At 49.5% G+C, this 23,152-nt stretch overlaps 1 long non-coding RNA gene across 1 annotated transcript; it reads left to right on the top strand.

The window, feature by feature from the left end:
- The first annotated feature begins 6,159 nt into the window (after positions 1-6,159).
- On the top strand, positions 6,160-21,894 carry LOC118984900 (uncharacterized). The gene is made up of 3 exons (XR_005066008.1): positions 6,160-6,170; positions 18,839-18,842; positions 21,804-21,894. It is a non-coding gene; the product is annotated as an uncharacterized LOC118984900 (long non-coding RNA).
- Positions 21,895-23,152: the final 1,258 nt, after the last annotated feature.

Genomic DNA, 23,152 nt, shown 5'->3' with positions numbered 1-23,152 from the left:
AATGTGTTTAATACATATCTTCTTAATTTGAAGGTTGTCTTTTAGAGAGGTGTACTCTTGCTTTAGGGTATAAATTTTAATTGTATGTAAACAATAAAGAATGTGGCCCCTTCAGCCAGACAGCTTGGATTCAAACCCAAGTTCTGCCATGTGTCATCGGCTGACCTTGGTATAGTTTCATTACCTCTCTGGGTCTCTGTTTCATCATCTATAAAGTGGAGCTGATAATAGTAACACACACCACTGGGTCGTCGTGAGGATTAGATGAGCTAGTCTGAGTAAATTGCTTAGGGGGGGCCTGGTAGTTAGTCACCCCTCCGTACGGGTTAGTTACTGCTGCACCACTCGGTGTGATCTTTGTATCCCCACCATAACTGGAGGGAAAAAGCAAACACTGGTTGGTTTAGTCAATTAACTTTGTTAGCCTCGTCCCACATCGTCTCTCACAAGCTGCTGCGTGGGCCACCCTGGGGTCTGTTGTTCAGACCCCAGTGGCCAAATAAAGTGACCCCTTCTGGCACAGAGCAACTTAATGAGGTGCCCGCACAGGACTTTTGTGGTTAGAAGTCTGAATCTAATGAGGGGATTGCCACAGTGGGCAAAATAGAGAAGTTCGATATAAAGAACTCTGGCTATGATAAAAGAACATAAGCCTTAAGGGAACACCAAGAAAGGACAGACTCCTGAGGTCAGGTCTCCTTGGAGAAGGTGTGGTTTCGGACGGCAGGAGGTGCGCTGGTTGGGCGGGCCCAAACTGGGCTGTAGCTGCCCAGCAGACCGCACAGAGCTCCCCAGACCGCAGGGGCGTCAGTGTGGCCGTGGGAGCCTTCGGAGCACAGAGTTGCAGGGAAGGCCTCAGCAAGCTTGTCACCAGGCTGAGTCTCAGAGGGATGCGTTCTGGGCCAAAGTCGGGGCGTCCCCCAGGATGTCCTCACAACTACGCCCTGACCCCCTTTATTTGCCAGAAATAGCAGGAAGCCTCTCTCTTCTACACGTCCTTCCAGCGCCCTCTACTGAGAAAACGTAATACTGTGCTTACTTGAAAGGAGCACCTCAAAAGAACTCTGTGGGCGGTCACAGAGCCAGACGCAGAGCGGGGTGTGTTAACTCAAAAAGGCCTTTCAAATTCAGAGGCAAACATGCATTTATTTGAGATTGATGAGGATAGCGACTCGGAAGCACTGATTCAGGCAGAAGCCCACATACCCGCTCCGATGTGCAGACAAAGGCCAGGGGCTTTGGTGAGAAGGGAGGGGGGAGCAGCTCCATCCTCAGAAGGAGGCATCGCTGCTGGTGCAGGTATGTGATCATGTTAGTGCTAAATAGTGTAAAACAGTTTGAGCTGGTAGTCAGCCCACCTGCTTTCTTGTCGTCCTTGCAAACAGTTCTTGGGGCACAAGGCAGCTCAGGTGCAGCCAAAGGGGGCCTGGCCCTGTTCTGACTTTCCGGGGTTCGGGGCATCACACGTGGGGCAGCTCCACGGGGGGGGGGGCAGTTCCAGCTCCATTTTAAAGTGGCCCATTTACGTCATTGTTTCCTGGTGTGCCCTTTGCTGAGTGGCAGTGAATTGATGCTGTCCACCCCCCCACTCTGCTTTCTGTGGAAAATGCTGCCAGGCTAAGCCATGGGGAGGTCATCCATCCATTTATTTATGGAGAATCACTGGACTGTGTGCAGTATTTATTGAGCACCTAGTATGTGTCGGATACTGTGTCGGGTGCTGAGGGGACCAGGAGTCAAGCTGGGCAAGGGCCTTGTGCTTGCGGGGCTCACATTCTCGAGTGGGAGTTAGGTAAGTAAGCTAACACGCAAGAGCATCTCAGGCCACGCGTAGTGCCGTGTAGAAGAAAGCAGGGCTGTGGTGGGTCCAGGAAGTGCTCTGAGGGGTGACGTCGAACGTGAGGTCTGAAAGTCAGACAGGGCCCCCCCCCCACCAGGGGAACATGTGGAGGAAGGGGGTCTCGGGCACGGGGGGCCCAGCCTGGAATGCTAACACACATCTCTAACACTCTAAATGAGTAATTCCACTGACACTTCCCATTATGTTGATAGAAGAAAATTGTGTGTGGTTGATAACAGAACGTATTGCTTTACCTATATCTGCATTTTATTTAGATGTGCATTTTCAGAAAACAGCGGCTCTTGGACCACTCTGCTGTATTTCCTCGGGGATTCTCAGCTTTTCTGGGTGAAATGTACCCGTGGCTGAGTTGCGGGTCTACTCACACAGGGGATGGGGTGAGAAAAGAGGCCAGCTCCCTGGGGCGCACCCCTCCTCTCCTCGGGCGCCGGGAGAGACAGCCACTCCCTCCTTTCTTTCCCCATCGCCTTCACTCTCCGCCTTCCTGGGGCAGCACCGTCTGGGCGGCGATTCGTGTCCTTTCCTGGACATCGCTGTTGAGTACTCTTCTGCTAAGAAGGGTGCTGTGACTCAGAACTGCCCTCATCTTCCCTTCCATCTGTCCCCATCGATTCCCCGGTCCAGTCAATGACCACCTCTCAGACAGCCGTCACTGAGAGCACGGAAGCTGACGGGCTCCCACTCTGCACCAGCTACTACGGGAGAGCGCACTGCCATGTACTGCTTAGTCCCGGTGGATGGAGGACAAAATCATGATTTTCTACAGGGGGTGCCTTTGGCATCAGCCCCGGGCAGCTGGGAGAGAGAGATACCTGTGGGTCAGGTAGAGGATTCTCCTCCATGCATGCCTCAGGCTGGCCCAAAATAAAGCAAAATGAGCTCATTTTTATTCTTGTGCGTGAATGTGACCCAGCGGTTTCATTTTATTTTCTGTCCTATTGGACTTTTTCTTGACATGCCTCCCTCCCCCAAATAGCAACAAATGAATGGATAAACAAAAGGTCACACACACACACACACACACAGTGAAATACTGAACAGTTTTAAACAGGAAGGAATTTCTGACACACGGTACAGCAGGGATGGATCTGGAAGACACAGTGCAGGACCAGGTACAGCAGACACAAAATGACAGCTACTGTGTGATTCCAGCACCAGGCGGTGCCCAAAGGAGCCGCATTCACAGAGCAGAAAGAAGAGAATGGTGGTTGCCCAGGGCTGGGGGAGAGGATGGTGGCTTAGTGTTTAGTGGGGACCGGATGCAGCTTGGGACAGTGGAAAGTTCTGGAGATGGATGTACTGCAAAGTGGATGTGCTCAGCACTGCTGCACTGTATGCTTCAGAATCGTTAAGGTGATCAATTGCGTGTTGGGCGTGTTTTACCACAAAGTAAAATGGAAAGGACACCTGCCCAGAGGCCGCAGACTCGGCTGCTTTCAGCAGAAGGAAGAGGGGAGGAGTAGCAGGTACTTCTTCCTCAAGGCTGACACCCCACGGGGACAATCCCAGGCTCAGGGGCAGCACCGTATCTGGGCTACTTGCTGCATCTTTCTCAGACTACAGCAAGTGCTGTTCGCACAGACGCCTTTCTCCCTGTCCTAGTGTGGCCTGAGCACAGAGCGCCCACCGGGGATTGGCCTTGGCTCTGAAAGTCCTCCCAGCCCAGGCTCTGGCAGAACAGGGGACCCAGCGGCTGACCGGGGCGGACCACTGGCGGCAGCAGGCGCTGCGGAACCCGTGTGCCTTTTGCACGGTGGATTGTTGTTGAGAAACGCAAACCCCACCCCAATTAGTGGGGCGGGCATGGGGTACTTCCTTCATTATTCGAGCATCCAAAGACCGTTTTGCCAACACAAATGGCAGTTTGTGACAGATTGCAGCTCTCGTTGGATGAGTCCCGGCGCTCTAATTTGGCTGAGTCCTGAGCACATTGCAATATGCCTCCCCTCAAAAGACTTTGCTGGGTTTCGGCCATTTCCCAGAATGTATATAAAGAGATGGCTATTTCCTCTAATTGCATCCCTCTCGAACATGTATAAAACACATTTACCAATTAGCAAGCTATAGATGGGTGGCCAAACCTGAAGTGTCAGATTGACACCATTTCAAAGAGCAGGTTTCATGAGGGCCACTGATTACCGTTATATTGGAGGCGACAGATTATGTCCCACTCATTCTATGGAGATTTGATTAGTCAGAAGTCTGTGTACTCACGGAGAGAGCAAAACCCACCAACCCTTGGCATCCTGAGCCATCTGGAAGAAGGACGGCCACCAGTCACAACTCTCTGACGGTGGCACGTTGCTGTGGCATCGGAAGAAGCCTCACCCGTGTGAGAGCTGCGGCCAACTCTAGCAGCACACTGGGAACCGCAGCTGTGAGTGCTCTCCGGACCAGTGTAGACACGCTGGAGAAAGCCAGGTGCCGCGTGGGGACGTTCACGACTCACAGTTCGCTCGGATTCAGAGGCTAGGTGCTCAGAATGAGCAACTAGGTTAGCACAGTTTGCCTGTCGTGGATTGCACACAATCTTCCCTGCTTTTCTTGATTTTTAATAGAATTCATAGAATGAAACAACCCTCAAACCACCTCTTCCTTCCCCAAAACATACCTGTGGCGGGCGGTAAAGGTCAGTTGGAGAAACACACACACATTCACAGCAGGGCGTGTGTGGGGGGAGGGAAGGAGGGAGGCAGGGTCGCAGTCAGGTGAGAAAGGACTTCAGCTCTGTCTGAAATATTGTATCCATCCTACTGAACAGCAAAGCCAATAGGACAAGTATGGCTTAATTGTCAGGTACAGGGCAGTTGCTAGATTACAGGTTTTTTTTAACTGTAAATTAAATTACCTACAAAACCACAGAATAGGCTCATCTCGGGTCCTTGGCACTTGCACACTCACCTGGTGTCACGGGCACGTCTCCGTCATTCCTCTCCGAGGTTGGTGGCGTCATCTTCCTGCACCCGGAGGCTGGGGTCCCTCGGGGCTCTTCAGTTTGCACAGAGTCCTGAACTGTCTCAGGCACGTCTGCTATTTCAGTACTAACCCATCCTGATAGCTCCCCAAACTGCATTTATACCCCAGATCTTTCCCTGCGGCTTCCGCTCACGTGAGCCGCCGTTGCCCACGTTGTGCCACGGACAATGTGGTTGTCCAGCGTGGTTGTCTCCCTGGTTGTGCCACGGACTTCTCAAACTCAACACTGTCTCAGATGCAAGTGAATTCCTTGTCCCCAGCCCCATCTTCCCTCCTCAAATTTCTATCTCAGGGAGTATGGGGACATCTTCCATCACGTAGCCCAAGCCAGAAACCAGGATGTCTTCCTGAACCGATGTCTCCGCCCACCACTTCCCACATTCAGTCCTTCACTTCCTTGCGTTCTTTCCAGAAGTATCGTTGCAAATATTTAGTTCTCTCCATGTCATAGTAACTCCCTTCTTTCATCGTCTTAGACCTGTACTGTTATATCAGCTCCTCACTGGCTCCAGACAAGAACCTCCCTAACGCACTGCCCTCTGCAGCCAGGGCCGAGTGAAGAGACGGCCACGCCTGCATTCGCTTGAACCCTTCAAAAGCCCCCCTTCTGCTCATCCAGGAGGTAGGGCGCCTTTCTCTCTGGAACCACCTCTTGCCTCTGGAACTCAGCCCTATTGCGGTGGGTGGCACCCCACCCACGGGCACAGGGCCCACTGTTGCTCCCATTCATGTTCTCACCCCCCACCCCCCGCTTTCTAACTCTAGGCCAAGCCTTTGTCCTCAGAGGTCTTCTTGGTCCCTGCCTGGGCAACCTGGTCCTCCCTCTGCCCCCATCCTTTGTTGACCAAGCCAATTGGTCATCCATCCATCAGGACCCACTTCACCCTCTCTCGAAAATGCTCCCCAAGCCCGCTCATCATCTGATCTGATCTGTTTGGTTTGCTGCTCTGTTCTTGGTGGTCAGCCATCAGAGGTGTGTAATCAGTGTTTGTTCAGTGGGGGCTGATGTGAGAGTTCGGTGGAATACTGTGCACAGCCCACACCCAGCTCATTCAAAAACTGGTAGATGGCTTGACTACTTACCTTCTGCATATAAATAGGATCGTGCTGTATTTCTCCTTCTGTCTGGCTTAATTCACTCAGCAGTGTGTCCTCCAGGTTACTAATTCTGTATTGTATACTTAAAAATGTGCTATGAGGGCCGAACTAATGTTGTGTTCTTTACACACACACACACACACACACACACACACACACACAAATATAGCAGGGGGACGCTTTGGGAGGTGATGGGTGTGTTTAGGGTATTGACTGTGGGGACGGGATGGCAGGCGTGTACTTGTCTCCAAACTCACCGAGTAGTGTGTGTTAAGTACGTGCAGCTTCTTGCAAACCAGGTAAACCTCAATCAAGTGGTTTTTAAAAATCCCCAAATCAGGTAGATGGTATTATTTCTACAGAGGGCAACGGAGCTAAGGCCCAATGTGTGGAGGTCATTGCCACCCACGCAGGGCCTCCAAGGGCACAGGGAGGTCACAACAGGACGGGGCCTGAGGGGCTGCTGCTCTGGGAAGGGTGGGGGCTCCCACGTGCTCAGTTGCCCTGAAGAAATGGTTCAAGTCGCAGCTGAATGTGGTTTTCTGTCCCTCGTGGGAAACGTCAGCTCGTTCTACATCAAACTTGGAGATACGAGGCCTCGCAGCGGGAGCACGGGGAAGGGGCCCCAGTGAAGGGCCGACCTTTTCTCCTTCAGGTCGCGCTGTGGCCTGTGGGAGGCTGCAGGTGGGAGGCGGAGGAAGAATGCAGAAATTCACGTTTAGGGAATGTCAAGCCATACTTGGATGTGTTTAGGGCACTGTTTAAAGATGTCCCCCACTTCTGTTTGGTTCATTGTTGAAATCATCCTCTCTGACCTTGGACAGATTTTTTTTATACTTTCTTACTCTGCGTTTCCTCTTCTGTGAAGTCGGGCTGTTTCTGCTCATCCAAAAGGTTCACTAGAGACTAGAAAGAATGGAAGGAGACATCGTTCCTTCTCACTGGCTTGTGCTGGGCACCAGCTGTTTCCTGTTAACCGCAGACCCCGGGGCACTGCAGGTGGAGCCCACAGGTGCGTGGAGTCCAGGTGGGACACAGGGGCCCCTGCTGGTGGGCAGCACTGGGCCATCACCTCGTGTCATACATGTGTCTTAGCTTGTGGCTGGAGCCACGGAAGGAAGGAGGAAGCAAGACAAAGACCAGCTTGTGCTGGGCTCTTGAGTTCATCAGCAGTGAGCAGATCTGCCCACCCTCAGTGAGGCAGGTGCAGGCCCTGGATTCGGGCTGCGGGGGCTCCAAGCTCCCCCCAACTCCCCACTGCGGTCATGTGCTGTGAAGCAGGGTCCTTATCTTCACGTTAGGAAGGTAATCATTTTGACCTCACGGGAGAGCTGTGAGTTCCCTCGAATTCGTCTAAGTGGGACTCTTGGGACACCGACTGGCTCGGGATTAGCACTCGATGGACACTAGTCGTCATCATCACTACCACCCCCCCCCCCCCCCATTAACATCATTGTCAATGAAAGAGCGAGAAAACCCAACTTACACATAGTCTGTCGGTTCCCTACAATCACCGGACTGCGTGTTGCTCAGTGTGACTATTTTCTGGAGAGTTAAAGTAAGTTTCAGAAATCATTGAAACAAAGTGAGCATTTAAGGTCTCTGACGAGTCCCAAGAGATGAGTGCGGACCCCAATGCTGTGCAGCAGGAGGCCCTGTGGTCATGACCAGCAGTGAAAGAGGAAGGACCCAGCGGGACACAGTTGCGTTTCTGAGTGCGGCGCCCGCAGAACTGGAACCTTGTCTGTTACCACGGGGGCCCCGATGCTGGGCGCATTCTGCCTGCAGAGTTTGGTGCAGAAGGGACTGGATGTACCGGCCTCCTCACGAAGCGCGGAGATGTCAGCAGTGGGCCGTGGTAGAGGCGAGGCCTGAGGACACCCGTGCAAACCCAGCCCCTTCCCCCTCTCTGAAATGGCGCTGGGGCTCCAGGACCACTCTCGGAGGCCCTGGGCAAGTCCTGCTGGCGGCCCACAGGGAAACGGGGTCGTGCTCTGTGCTGCCATCCCTGGTCGGCTGGCTGACCCGCCAACATGCGTGCACCCTCACGTCTTCCCAGCTCCCCCTAGATGCACTGGCTTTCTCCCAGGAACGCTTTCCCCACCTTGGGCATCTGGTCAGGTCTAACTGTCAGCTCATAGAGATGTTCCGGAAGATGTCCGTCTTGGTCCCCTGTGCCCCTTCCTCTGGCCTTGCGTGAGTTAGGTCACCTATGTGCTCCCGTAGCATCCTGTCCTTGTCTCACTCTGTCTGCTGCTTGCCTTTCTCTACTGTAGGGGGGAGGTTCTGTGGGCAACTCTATGCTTTTAGCCTCCAGTACGGTAACTCGTACCAAGAAGGGAATCAATGCTTGTTTCCATGGATGGATGAATGGACTACCCAGAGCCCTAAGTGAGACTGGTCTCTGGGCCGACACAGAGAGCGAACGCTGCAGCAGAACTTGCTGATGCCTGCTGGGTGGGGAGCTGGATGTTGGGGTGCAGCCCAAAGGCTACGCCCAGGCTTGGACATAGATATAGTACATGATAAATGTTGACTGTTGTGATGTGTAGAATCGTTTGCATACCCGCTGAGTGGTACTCATTAAATAGACGTTTCCCTGGCCATGTGTCTTGACACTGGAGTGTAGTTGTGGACACAGGACAGGGGCCCCTGCAGGACGCTGTTTCGGAGAGACCTCCGCTGTGCCCACTCAGAGAAAGGCACGCCACAAGGAGAGCTGTAGCCACTCAGCACAGACTGCCGGTGGGGAAGGGTGGTGTGGACGCAACTCGGGGCTACGTGTGATCAATCATGTCATAGAAAAAAACTCACCCAAAAGGGAGACCAGGGAGTTGTCCAGCACGTGGGAGATGTGTGTGTCCAAAATGATCGCACTTCTCCTCCTAGGGGAGGGAACACTCGGCTCTGGGTCTTAGGGTCTGAACTCAAATAATCTTTGAATTTTGGGGTAACCCAAAGGTCGTCCTTCCACTGATTGGCAGCTACCATGGTGGCAACTTGAATTCTATGTTATTCTTGTTAGAATTTTACCCATTTTCCTGGGGCATTGGAGACCCCCAGCTTACCTGGTCAGGGCAATGGACTAGCACCTGAAACAAGCGCTGGATTTTTCTGCCTGGGGCATCGGACTGTGTGGAGCCTGGAGGGTGGGGCGGAGAAGGTGAGAGTTCAGTGAGGAAAGATCATTTAATTAATGGAATTTTGCTCCAAACAAATATGAATCAGACCTTTAAATAAATGTATTTAAAACTTACACCAGCTCCATGGTTATATGACTCTGTAGAATCGGAAGGAATACAGGCAGTAGATGTATCTGAGCTATCACTCTCAGTTTCAGGGAGGCATCCCCCCTGCACCCTGGAATCTGGATTAAACCATCTCCTGGAAAGAATCACAAAAACCCACGGAGCACAAACAGCACAGCTTCTTTTGATTGACGGCCTCTCCTCTGGTCTTCTCCTTAAGGAGAGATGACCTGTGACGGAGAATCATCCCCCAGGGTAACAGCTGGAACAGGAATCCTCTGAGGTTAAAAGAGCAGTGAGCGTTTGCAGGGCAGACTCCAGCAGGGGCCTGTGCTAGAACTTGATCCGTGCTCTGCTGCGGTCCTTCCGTTGGGGAGAAAATAGTTCAGAATCTGGCTCACCTCTATTCTCTCACTTACTGCGAACAAGTCTAAACATGTTGCCCTCTTGTCCAGTTTCCATGCAGCAAGGCCCTACAGTCAGGGAGCACACTCATGAAGGCAGTGGCCAGCTGGGTAATTCCTGGCTTAGGCCTTGAACATCTGGTGGCTTCTGAATCTGATGGCACGTGATTACCACAGAGCAGCTGGACAGCTGTGGACGAAGGCGTAATCCTGCAGCGTATGTTCCCATTTAACCTCTCTTCCCTCTGCTCTTTGCGTGCATGCACAGGGAGCATGTCGTGGCTGCTCGGGAAGCCCACCCCTGTGCAGGTGGTCTCCCCTGAGCATTGCTGGGCTTTCCTGAGGAAGCCGTGGGGCTGGCGGGTCACAGCTTCAAACAGGGCATCTCGTGCCTTTCAGATGGTTCCTATTCAACCCTTTTCACTACCCTCTGTGTTTTCATGCCTTGTTCAGAAGATTGGTGAGCTAGCAAGTGTGATTATAGCGCAGAAGGTGAAGAGCCTTACAGTTCATTGTTTCACTTGGAAAAATGCCGGTTCTTTTTTCATTATAGTGACTGCTGCGTCACACGTAGCCAGGTCTTGTTGACATCCTTTATGCAAGTCTTCATAAACATCGAGTGAGTGGAGTGGGGTGAGTGTTAGGGGGCTTCAGGGCAAGATGTAAACCACAGTTTCTTGGGTGGAGGATGTTGCAGGTCTTTTGCTGGATGTGCAATGTTTCCCCCACGATACAAGCCAGGGGGGGATTATACAAACTACTAGGCACAAATGCTCTAGAAGACATCAGATTTTCACAAGCACCTCTGAGTCATCTTCGCACAGTCATCCTTGGCATATGGTGGGTGCTTAAAAACAGCAGCTATTGTAGACGTGTGGAGAGTGTGAAATGGCCAAAATGTAAACAGCCGGTTTAAAAAAAGGGAAATGGGGATGTTAGTCAGCTAACTGAAGGCTCAAACTCACGTCACCTGACATTTTTCTCCTGCCACCGCATGTCCTTGGCACCGGGCCGTCCAATAACCTAAAGCTCATCACATCAGCCCTCAGATAAGAAAGGTTCCAGATACATAGTGCTGGTTTTTCATTTGTGATCCTGGGCTTTGCATAAAACTAGCATTTGGGGAATTTGAGTAACAGAGCAAATGTCCATGACACTGTCAAGAAAACAAGACTATAACTGTATTTTCTTCAAGGCTCTTGGGTTCGTTCATGGTGTAGCTATTGGGACGCCAGCCAGGGAAGCAGACACCACTCAATGTGCAGGAGAAGCGAGAGTCCACAGGCAGGCCTTTGTCTAAGCGCGGCTGCAGCTTCTCACCAAGCCGCGGTTTCCATTCCAGCTGGTCACACTCTGCCTACTGCTCCCGAAAGTGTTCTCATCTGTGCCCTTGGAAATCTCTCACTCCGGTGGGTTGCATCATGGCCCCTTCAAGGTGTCCATCTCCTAATCTTGGAACGTGTGACTATTACCTTACCTGACAGATTTGGTGGGTCTCATTAAGTGAAGGATATTGAGATGGAAAGATTATTCTGGGTTATCTGGGTGGACTCTAAATACAGTGACAAGTGTCCTTATAAAAGAGAGGCTGAGGAAGATTTGAGAGAGAGTAGGAGAAGGCCATGTGATTGTGGATGGAGATGTTAGAGTGATGTGGCCACAAGCCAAGGAATGCTGGCAACCACCAGAAGCTGGGGGAGGCAGGAAACAGACTCTCCTCCAGAGACCCCAGAAGGACCACAGCCATGCGAACACCTTGAATTTAGCCGAGCGATGGGAAGGAGGACACCTGGTTGGCGAGAAGAGAAGGGGAAAGACATGGGTGGTGAAGACCTCACTAGGCTTGCACCGTAAAATCTCTCCCAGTCGCCCTTGCAACATTGTCTGGACATTCTGCACTGCTCTTTGAAATTTAAGGAACATGCATCGACTCATGGGAACCTAAAGAGGAGGAAGTGGAACTAGCACGCACCAATGCCCATCTTCAATCTCCACGTTCTCTCAACTGTTAAGAACGATTTCCTTCTACTTTTCTTTATGCATGTCGTTTCAGAATAAATGCCATAGGCCCTGTAAAGGGAAACATGTTTTTAGCATGAGAAAGTACATCTCAAGTACCTCTTACTTCAGATGCTTCTGGAGAATTCTCTGGTATTGTAGGAGAAATTACTAAAGCCTTTGCATTGCCTTTAGCCGAATGGAAGTGGGCTCTACTAACGAGCACCTTTGGTACGCTGGAGTGTCGCTGTGAAAAGAAAGGAATACTTCTCATTTATTTCCTGAGAACTGAACTATTATAACGCTAATTTCCCTTTAACTTTACCTCCCCTAAACCTGAGTCTCTCTCATGATTCCAAACTTAGCTGGTGCTGTGTAACACATATACTTTATTTATCTGTGTGTGTCTATGCATCTATCTATCCTCTATCTATTAATTTTCAATAAAGAGGTTCCAACTAGATTTGATAGAATCCTGTTCTAGTCCAGACAGGTTAATTTTAAAAATAAATCACTCCCTTGTCCCAGTGGCTTAACATGGGTTTATTTCTTGTTCAAATGAGTCTGATGCAGGCAGGTGGCTTTCTTGGGTGGTTCTCTGCCAAAGGCTAACTGAAGAATCCAAGTTTCTTCCACCAAGTAGCTCTGCCCCCTGAGAGTCCTTCATGTTTGGCACAGTGACGAGAGAGTGAGGGCATGGAGGGTCACAGGGGACGCTTCAGGGGCCAGATGGAAGTGGCATTGCTCCCACATTCATTGACCAGAGCCCAGGGGGATGGTCCCCACCACACTGCGAAAGAGGTTGAAAAATGAAAACATTCCTTGCGCCCAGGGAGGCACATAGAGATTTGGTATGTACCTAGCTAGTCTCTGACACTCGTCATTAGGGAAGGTCTTATGTCATTGATAGTTTTTGATCGTGTTTATACTTCCCACAAGGTAACATGTGGGTCATTGTTGTGTTCCAGGGCAGAGTTGGGGGCATGGCACTCCGGGTCGTGGGACACTCACATCAGTGCTGTGTGGGAGGCGCGTCCTTCCTTACTCTCCCTCCCTACACTAGCCCCCCTCCCTACTTCTCTCATAGCCCCCCTCGTTAAGGAATAATATACTTATTATATGTCCTTCAATATTCATGTATCTTGTAGAACAAGGAGTGCAGGACAGAAAGTTTTCTGTCTCCAGGTATTCCCCAACTCTGGATACTATTTCCCATGTTTGCAGAGTGGTCTCTCATCGAGGTTTTATTTAGACCATTAGTGATTTTGATGCCCGTTTGTACATATCCTTCTGTAATTATTTATTTGTGTGTTTTTATAGGTTTTCCATTTTCTCCAGGATTTTCTTTTTCATTGATATATGAGACTTCTTGTATAAGACAGTAACACGTGGCTGATTTTTCATGGGGCGAACATCTTCTCTTACCTTGTCATCTCTCTGGTAACTGGCACTCCTCATGCCAACAGAAGAATGTTCGTGAGTTTATTTGAGCAAAACTGATGACGATTACCAGGAAGCAAAACCTCGATGGATTGGCAGAAAATGGCAGTTTCGCACCTTATTTTATACGTTACAATCAAAAGGGAAGATGTAAATGGATTACAGGAAATCGCTGGTGAGAGATTAGAGAGGAGGCGGGAGAAAGCAAAGTGGGAAAATTTCTGGGATTTGGTAAACAATCAAACGATAGACACAGATTCTTTTACATCGGCGGGTGCAGGATAGTTACCGGTCAACACGGGAGCAATAACAGTGAGCTCCTGGAGCCATGTCTGTGTGTTGAGGGGTCTGGGAAAAGGAAGTCTGACATCCCAAAGGCGTGTTATCACAGGTGCAAAAAAGGGACAACAGACAGGCTCAGTGAGGGTAAAGATCGACTTTTGTCACGGAACATTCTAGCCTAGGATGCGACTGCCCACCATGGTCTGCTTTCAGTTAGAGAGTTTTTAACTTCAGACCCTTTGACATGGTTATTTCAGGCCTCTGAGTCTGCGAGGCTGCCACGCACACCTCCCCCGAGCTTGTCGGTTTGGGTATGTGGTCCCTTGTTCGTCCACACTCACGTGACAAAAAGCATTAATTTTGATGTAGCCCAATCTATTCATTGGTTTGTTACTCCAGGGTTTCCTTTGGTTCTTGTTTAGTCTTGTGCTCATTTTGAGACATGAAGACGTATTCCAACATCTTTGCAGTTGTGTTTAACATTTAGATTTTTAAAAAAGACTTCATTTATTTCTTTATTTCTAGAGTGAGGGGACGGGGGGAGAAAGAGAGGGAGAGAAACAGTGCTGTGAGAACGCAGCATGATTGGTGGCCTCCTGCGCTTCCTCCGGGAACCGAATCCGCACCCCAGGCTTGGGCCCTGACTGGGAATTGGGGGCCTTTCGCTTTGGGGAACAATGCCCAGCCCACTGAGCTGTACCGGTCAGGGCCAACATTTAGATTTTTAAACTGTCTCAAATGCAAATCTTTTTATGGTATTAGCTAAGAATACAGCTTTAATTTTCCCCCTAGTGACTCAGATTCTCACATGTCACCTACTGTTGGCCTCCTTACCTATTGGTCTGCTTGTCCAGGTCTGTCCCAGAACCACGGTGCTTTTATTACAGTAGTTTCCTCACGTCCTCTCTGATTCTCACTTTTATTCCTCATGGTCAGGATCCGTTTAGCTCTTTGTGGACCTTTATGCCTTTATATGCGTCTAAAAATTATGTTGGATTCATAAAATATCCAGCTGGAAGACCAATTGCATTGAATATATAGATGAATTGAGGGGTAACTGGTGTATCTGCTATATTAGTTATATTGTATTATACTAATTTATACCAGGAACATGAATAAATATCCATTAATTTATTATTAATATCCACTATTAATTTTTTCATAAAAGTATCACATACTCTCTTTAGGCTAATTATTTTAAAGCACTGATATTAGTCATAAAAAATTTAATTGGGGGGTGCATTTGGCGAGGAGCTTCTTTTGTGTTCCATCACGAAAGTCGACCAGAGTGCGAATATCTGAGTTAAATTTCCCACCTTCCTTTTAGGTGGAATCTTCAGAAAACTTCAGAAGCTCCAATTAATAAAATACATTAATTGCACCCTGGGGATGTGATTTAAGACATGAACTCTGCCAGAGTGGAAAATTTTCAGCCAACCAGCATGCAGTCACCAGCACTGACACGCCCGGGAGACCTTTGCTTTGCTTGTCACAGTGACCCGCACTGGGAAACGAGGAGGCTGGTAAGGAGCGTTCTTTTGGAGGAGAACTCAGGGCTCCTCAAACTTCTCCACCATAATTTTTGCAACAGAAAAAAAAAGGAGAATTTATACCCCTAGGGTGTCTAAGAAGCCAGACTAGGGTGGTCTGAGGCCAAGACAAATTATATTTTGAAGTCCCGTGCTTTAATAGTAAAATTTTTGAATAAAATACATATTTTTCCAAAATACGCTGGTGGCTTCTTTTTCTAGGCATAACACAGTGTGAATTGAAGTGGACTTTCCAGGACATCCCACTGCATGTAACCCGTGGCTTGGTTCCCCGCAAGCCCATGGCCAAGGGTGGGTGGGGGTGGGCAGCCTGACTGGGTGATCTCATGGGTGTTTGCTACAGTTTGCTCAGGGCCAGTTAGGGGCAGAATTGTGTCCCCCGGGCATTCAAAGGTGAAAGCCCTGGTACCTCAGACTGTGACGGTATTTGGAGATGGGCTTTTAAAGCGGTAATTAAATGAAAAGGAGGTGCCCTGGCTGCTGTAGCTCAGTGGATTGAACTCAGTGGGTTTGATTCCCAGTCAGGGCACATGCCTGTGTTGCAGACTAGGTCCCCGGTAGGGGACATGTGAGAGGCAACCACACATTGATGTTTCTCTCCCACTCTTTCTCCTTCTCTTCCCCGTTCTCTCAAATAAATAAATAAAACATTTAAAAAAATTAAAAGGAAGTAATTAAGTAAAGCCCTACTCCAATCAAACTGCTGTCCTTATAAGAAGAGATCAGGACACAGGCATACACGTAGGGGTGACCATGTGAGGACACAGGGAGAGGACAGCCATCTATACACCAGAGAGAGAAGCCCCAGAAGGGGCTAACCCAGACAACACCTTGATCTTGGACTTCTGGCCTCTAGAACTGCAAGGAAAGGAGTTTCTGTTCAAAGCCTCCAGTCTATGCCATTTTGTTGCAGCAGCCTGGTCTGACTAATACAGGGATAGAGTTGTAGTTTAGATTTTTAAGAACATATCTCTGTAACCTAGCAGCCCTCTAGCCTTCCTTGGTCCTTCTGCAAATTCCTGGGTTCTTGGAATTAGCTGCCAGAAAGAGCGTAGTCTGGGCCAGAGGAGGGAAGAAGGCAGCATGAGGAATCCCAGGTAAACCAGCGTCATCGACCTGCCAGTGGATGGGAAGACGGGAACTCTCTCTAGTGGTGAAGTGGTGACTTTCCAGAGAATTCTGAGGAAAGCAGGTCACTGGTTGCAACATGATCACAATACTAGGATTAGAATAGTAAGTGAGAAAGGCCATTCTGCCAGAGGTCAAGGTCTGAGCGGCAGACTGGACTCGGGGCAACACAACAACCCCCAAGGAAGGGAACCAGGGGCAGAACAGAGGTCAGGCCATAGTCGGTGTCTGATTCTAGAACCCCTGGTGATCCGAGGGTGCTGCTGGGCAGGGAAGGCCAACATGAACAAAGCCAGCACTCACGGAGAGTTTGGGTGTGGGTTGTGGGGGCCTGACCAGTGCATCTGTGATCGGGAGTGGGAGACCCCGCTGAGTGTGGCCAGGCTCAAGGTGGGGCTCAGTGACGGGAACCTTCGAAGACACAACAGCAAGCAGGACATTTGCGTTTGTGCAGTCACTTGCAGAAGGGTCTCCCAGGGTTCAGGTACTGGGGACAGTGCTGGGAGATAAACTGGCTTGCTTCCAGTCACATCAGCTACTGAACTGGGACCTCATCGCCTTCCTTTCACTAGACACAGAATAATTCTGGAAGCTTGAGCTGGGACCCGGCCTACAGGCAGGAGAAGGCGTTTCAGCTTCGGGAAGTTGAGCGGTGAGGGGAAGAGCCATGGCCAGGTGATTTTGAGGGGGCACTTAGTGGTCATTTTAGAGGTGAATTCTACATCGAGGACAAAGAGCCTACTGCTGTCCAAATGTGCACTCTGTGACCGGACATGTGGGATCCGTCCCCAGGGGGAGGGGTGATGGCACTTGGTGATGGCACTTAGTCACAGGACAAAACCCAGCGCTGTAAGATTTGAAAACAAGCAATTATTTTAGTAGAAAATGAGAGACCAGCTTCAAGTTTTCTTGTTAAGGACTTGTTTCAAAACAGCCGAATAATTACTGTCGTCTATTTAAGATTTCCAGATGGCTTCTAAATTTTTCCGCTTTCTTCAAAATTTCTCAGCCTTTTTACACTTGTCTCGAAGATGGCTGTGACATATCTGATTGGATCGCTGCATTTACAACAAACATTTCTTCAAGGCCCCCTTGCTAAATGCTGCTGAGTGAGATGCTTGTAAACTTCCGGGCTGTTTTAAGGAGAGATGAGCGTTTGTAGGATTTAGCGTTGTTCGGTGTTTCCAGCCTGTTATTTCGCTAGTAAGTCAATATTGACAAATCAAATACTGATTTGATAAGTTGTCTAATTCTGGAAAAAAGAAAACGTCATCATTTTTCCATAAAATGGTATTTTAAGTTGACTTTGCTCTGTGTTTATTTATTTGAAAGACTTTTTCTGACATTTATTCGAGTGTTCCCAAGCCAGAGTTGCTATAAAATCTCCCTCCCACCAAGCTGACTTTAAAAACACAGAAGAGGAACAATTTGTGCTTTATTATCCTACATGAGCACCATGGGTTTTTCTAGTCTTTTGCAGGAAAATTAAGTTTTTTGAGGATTCTTTAGTTTCTAATTTTTTCACTCAGAAAAGTAAACAAACATGTCTCAATGTCCAGAGTGGCCACCAGGCTCCTGATGTGGTATGTGACGGACACTTGCCATCGATGTGGTGTCTCAAGGCCATGGGATTCATGAATCGAATTTGAGGCTTGTTCATGTTGCATATGTTCTTCTAAACTGAATGCGCAAAGTATGGCGGCAGACATACCATGACAGGAGATGCTTGCCCTGTCCCTCAAAGTTTGCTAAGGGCTTGTAGCTTGTGGAAGTGGGGTTTGGGGGAACGTACAGGAGTTGATATGTGTCTGACTCAGCGTCTGTCTAAATAAACACATCGGTTGGATCTGCCAGCGCAGGCACACAGAAGGCTCAGGGACGCCCTGCACCCCGGCAAGGTGCGAGGACCCAGCTTGCAGGCAGCCGTGGCACAGGTGACGCTGAAGTTTGGCTGTGGAGTGTCCTGGCGGCACCTACGGACACCATGTTCCGTGTGACCTGCAGCTTCCTGTTATTACCTGTCTTTGGCCTGATTTTTATGGGCGCTGCCTGAGGTGGCATTGGCAGAGGACAAATAGGTGTTCCCACGTAAGATGTAAATGTACCAGAACCTTGCCAAATTTCTCACAATTTTGTTTTCTCCCGGGTTTTAGAAAAAGACAGCCCCTGTGTCTGTCTGTCTGTCTGTCTCTCTTTTTAAATAAATGATACTACATTTAGGGCTTCACATTAAATTTAGAGTTTAAAATAAGGGCTCCAATGAAGGGATGAACTAAGAGATGGTTTGATAATTCAGTTTTTTCCTTTGACATATATTACCTGATAAAAAATCTCATGTTTGTGCAGTGCACACCCACACACGTGAACCCTTTCGACTCTCCAAGCCGGGCTTTCCTGCTGGTTCCAAACCCCACAGCTCCACCTTCTGTAAAACCGAGGGCAAACTTGGGTGCTGGGCCTCAGCCTGAGCCCCAGACGGGCGCAGCAGCCGGCTCTAACGCAGAGGGCGGGGTCAAGGTCCACCGGCAGCCTCTCTCGCCTCTTGTCTGTTGGCCTTTTCTGCTTTGATTGCCCTTTCCTCCCCGCCCCCTCCCTCCCTCTCCTCTCATCACTTTCTGTTCCTCCTGAGAGAGAGGCCCACACCCATTTGTTTCCTGTTTTGAGCTTGGCCTCCTGAATCACAGAATCGTCCTTGTTTGACCAGACTTCTGTGGGTGACTCTGAACGTGGGTCATCTGGATCTCCCAGGTCTCTTTCTCCACCGTTCAGAGCACCTGAGTCCTTTTCCCCAGCCCTCTTACCGCTCTTGGAACAGTTAAAATCATGGGGTTGAATATGCTGGTTTCTTCAGAGCCCTGTATGTTGCTGTTTCCGGGGCCACTGTGTGTCTCTTTTACATTCTGGACAGCAGGGAGGCAGATGGAGAGGAGGGACAGAGGGACACTCCCCGCCATGTCCTTGACCACCACACTGGCTCTCTTTTTCTCTCCCCCATCATGGGACCTCCCCACCCTAGGGCCATCCCTGGGTACCCACTGGGACCCCTCGCCAGTCCAGGCCATGTGGACCCCCACCCAGCAGTGACGGAAGAAGCTTCCGGCGGATTAGGTGCACATTTGACTCCTAAGCATAATGCGCTCTTCGTTCCCCTTGTCCTCTCTGTGTGCATCATTTATTTTGGTGTGACGGATACGTGGAACGTAAAACGCACCATTTTAACTATTTTTAAACATAGAGTTCAGTGCCCCCAGCGTCCCAGCCTGCGTGTGTCATTTTTCACGTGTGCGTGTCGGTGAATCACTTCCTGCCCTCTGTAAGTCATTGGGGACATTTCTGGGCAGTGATGGGTGTTCCGCATAAAGGAGAGAGTAAAGTAAAATGGCTCTGCAGGAAAAACAACCGAAACCCCCGTGAGGTTTTAAGCGGCTGATTCGGCCAGGCCATTTACTCCTCACTGCCAGCAGAGGGGGCCAGTGAGTTCTTATTCCTTCCCACAAGTCCCGCGGCCAGGAAGGAAGAAGGCAGGCAGGCAGGCGGGTGCAGAGTAAGTCAGCATTTACCGGGCAAACACCCACTATCTAAGGAACCCTGGAGCTGGAAAATGCTTCGTTGTTTCATGTGTTTTTTTCACTGATTTTCATGGGTGACAGAAATCATCAAGAAAGAACATTAATTCTCCCTTCTCTTCCAGAGGCTCCTTTCTCTGATTCCTAGTTCTCTTGCCCCAGGGGGCAATTCACAGGGTTATTTGGGCATTTTAAATTTGGTGGACTGTTCTTGGGTGCCACCCAAGTCAGGGAGAGACCCATGGTTTGTTGCCAACTTTGGTGTGGAATTTAAATCAATTTAGAGAAAGCTAAGTACCGAGAGGCGTTTCTTGTGCCTGGAATGGTGTGGAGACTCCCTGTGGACGCTAGGACCCGCCACAGTCCACTGTTTCTGCACAGCGCCGGGAGCTGTGTCTAGCAGAGCTCAGAGACGGCCGAGAAATCGGGGCTTCTGGTATCCAAGGCCCCAGAATGGATCTGGCCGTGAGCATCAGGCCAGTCCACTTGCAGGCAGATAGGACATTGGTACAAATTACCCACAGTACCCAGAAGAAATCCTTAGGAAATAAGCCCTGGCAATGAGGGCCACAGATGGTCAGACAAAAATGGGGGGTATTGTCGACCAAGAAAGTAAAAAAGATAACTCGATTCATTTTAAACCTGATAATGAGAATTAGTTGAGAAGAAAATGCAGCTTAAATACAAAGAGACAAAAGAAGGGAGGAAGGAAAAGAAAGAAACGCCCGAAGAAGCCACAGCCCTTAACAAACCTTTACAAGAAAACAACTCATTACCTGACATGAAGAAGCACTTTTTCTCCTTGCCCACTTATTTACTCTTTATCTGCAACAATTTCTGGAGTTAAAGATAAAAACAGCAATAACTAGAGAAAACAGAAAAACAAAACCCCAACCTCTGCTCTGAGTTGCTTTTACTCATCCTTCCTGAACCACACTTTCAGGGCTACCTCGCTTCTTCGCTACCAGCAAGCACGCACTGAGCTTTGGGATTCCCTTTCCTTCCTGTCTGTGGCTGGAAAATGAAGTTCTTTATGCAAATTATTGCCTTACCTCTGGCTGTCTTGAGTCCATGTAATGGGGTTGCCGACATTTCTTTGACCTCCTAGTGGAATAATTAGGTGCTCCAGTTACCAAGCAACAGAAAGTCAGATGACCCAGGAGGCAGAGACCTGGGCAGACTCCATGGGAGGGTAAATCGGCTTCCGGAAGAGCTGCCACCAGATATGGGGGTGGTGAGCTTTCAGCCAGGGAGGCTGATGCTCCTGGGCAGTCCCCTCACTGCCACTGTCCCCAACAGGGCGCCGGCAGGACACCAGCCCGTGTGCAGAATTCAGTAGCCCTTTGTGTTTTTATTGATTACTTTCCATGCTGTTAGACACACACACACACACACAATGTGAGATCTACCCTCTGAACAAATTTAGTGCCTAGGACAGGATCGTTACTGTAAACACGAGGTGGCACAGGAGATCTCGGGGATGTTTTCATCTTGTCCATTGATCAGCCATGCCCCGTCCTTCCCCCACCCGGCCCCTGGGACCCACCACACACCCTCTGCGGCCCTGCGTTTAGCACCTCAGACGCCTCGAGTGGGGTCATGCCTGTGTGGCCACCTGGGACCAGCTTGTTTCACTTGGTGTCAGGGCTCCTCAGAGTGCCTGGTCGTGGGAGTGACGCCAGCTGTTTACCTCTCTGGGGTTAAACCCTCAGCCAGGCAGGGTGAGATGGCCCCACGCACTGGGGCAGTGGGGGGTGGGGGGAAGAAGGGAAGTTGTGATGGACGAATTTTGTGATTTAGAACCCAAAGCCCCCCAAAGAAAAAGCACAGCACCAGACGACTGAGTCCTCCTCCCACGTTTTGTCCCACGAAACCGCATAGCTCCTCAATGTGGCGTGTCAGGAATGTCCCTGAGCGGAGAGACAGCGTCAGGCAGAGTTGTATGTACACCATGCATCTTTCCCAAAATGCCTGTGTGTTTAGGAAAACAAACAAACAAGCAAATAAACCAAAATCCAAGACCATAAAGGCCATATCCCAGAATGCCAACTTTGCTCAGTGTTGGGATTATGTGATGATGAATAACTCCTAATTATATTTATATTTTCCTATATTTTACAAATTTTCTACACTAGACTTATATTGATAACTATATCAATAACTATATTGATAACTATAAGCATGTAAAATATATGTATGCATATGGTATATATTGTATGTACAAGGGGGGACGCCCCAAAATGGAATTATAGTGTAGTACAGGCTCCCCTTGCTACTAGGTGAGTGTTCTAGGAACGCATCTGTATAAGTGTACCAGCTGGCGTTGTTGTGAGAAGCTGCGTTTGACTTCAGTGATTTTTTCTGAAGACTCTTTCAATGTGTTTGGCCATTTCGTGATGTGTGATTTACAAACACACCTGCCCACACCGCATTGAGTGTTCAGTTTTTGGCCAAAAACCGCATGACCCCCATGCCCCACGCTCCCTATTCACCTAATCTGGCTCCAAGCTACTTTTTTGTTTCCGCAGATGAAAAGAAGTCCTCAAAGGGAAATGTTTTTCTGATGTGGAAGAGGTGAAACAAAAACAGCCCACAAGGCAGGAGAACTGATGAGTTCAAAGCTGTTTTGGGCCGTGGGAAAAAGTCTCAGTAGGTGTATTGTGAAGAGCACGTGGAGAGCACTTTGAAGGTGGCTGAGGTTCGAACCTGTGAGAGTAAATACACAGCTTTGTATAAACTCCATTTTTGGGGGTACCCCCTCATATGTGTATATACGCATACCTGTATATGTTGTATATGTGTATAATGTCCAGGGGTTTGCTCTCCAAAGTGTGGTCCTCTGTGTAAGAATTAGTTACTGTTACATAAATCTACCTATTCTTCCAAGGAGAGAAGTGAAGTCCCTTTTGAGCAGTGACCTAAACTGTCCTGGTCACTGGTGGGGATCAGCCACAGGACTCAGAAGGTAGTAATTCTGTGCTTGGCCCTGCAAGGCAACAACTGCGTATCTCAGCCACTTTGCCGAGACAGTCTTCAGCCATAACTGGTAAAAATGAGAGCCAAGATTTGCTGAGCACTAACCATTTCCAGACCTGCTAAATATTTCCCCCATTCTCCTTACCCTACACCTGAGAGGGAGGGTTGGCCATCACCCCATTTTCTGGATAAGAAAACAGAGGCATGAACAACCAGGTGATTTGTACCACTGCCCAGGGGGCAGCCAAGTCCTGGATGTGGCCTTCAGGGCCCATGCTCTCACTACCAGGTTGTCCTGCCCCTTTTAAGACAGGGGGCAGGTACGGGGAGACCCCTGGGGGCCACGTGAGACTTACAGAACCGATGGCACTGAAGAGGCCCTGGGGACTGAAGAGCACAGCAAGATTTATTATTTCAGATGCATAGAGAATTTTCGCTGTTTGCGGTAGAGTCCAGGGTCATGGCTTCTAGTCCTAGGGGAGAAGGCTGCCTTCCTATGGGATCTGGTTGGGTTTACAGGGCTGGTGGGATTCTACCTGGACACAACAATCGCCTGGCCCAGCTCTCTTTCCATCAGGCTCCCCCTGTTGTCCTGGGACGGATCGGACCTGTGAGCACGTGAGTG

The sequence above is a fragment of the Sturnira hondurensis genome, unplaced genomic scaffold (genome assembly GCF_014824575.4).
Source record: "Sturnira hondurensis isolate 20B ecotype Veracruz unplaced genomic scaffold, ASM1482457v3 Scaffold0003874, whole genome shotgun sequence".
Classification (NCBI taxonomy): Eukaryota; Metazoa; Chordata; class Mammalia; order Chiroptera; family Phyllostomidae; genus Sturnira; species Sturnira hondurensis.
Note: the sequence above shows the minus strand (reverse complement) of the source record. Positions and strands in the feature narration are given on the sequence as shown.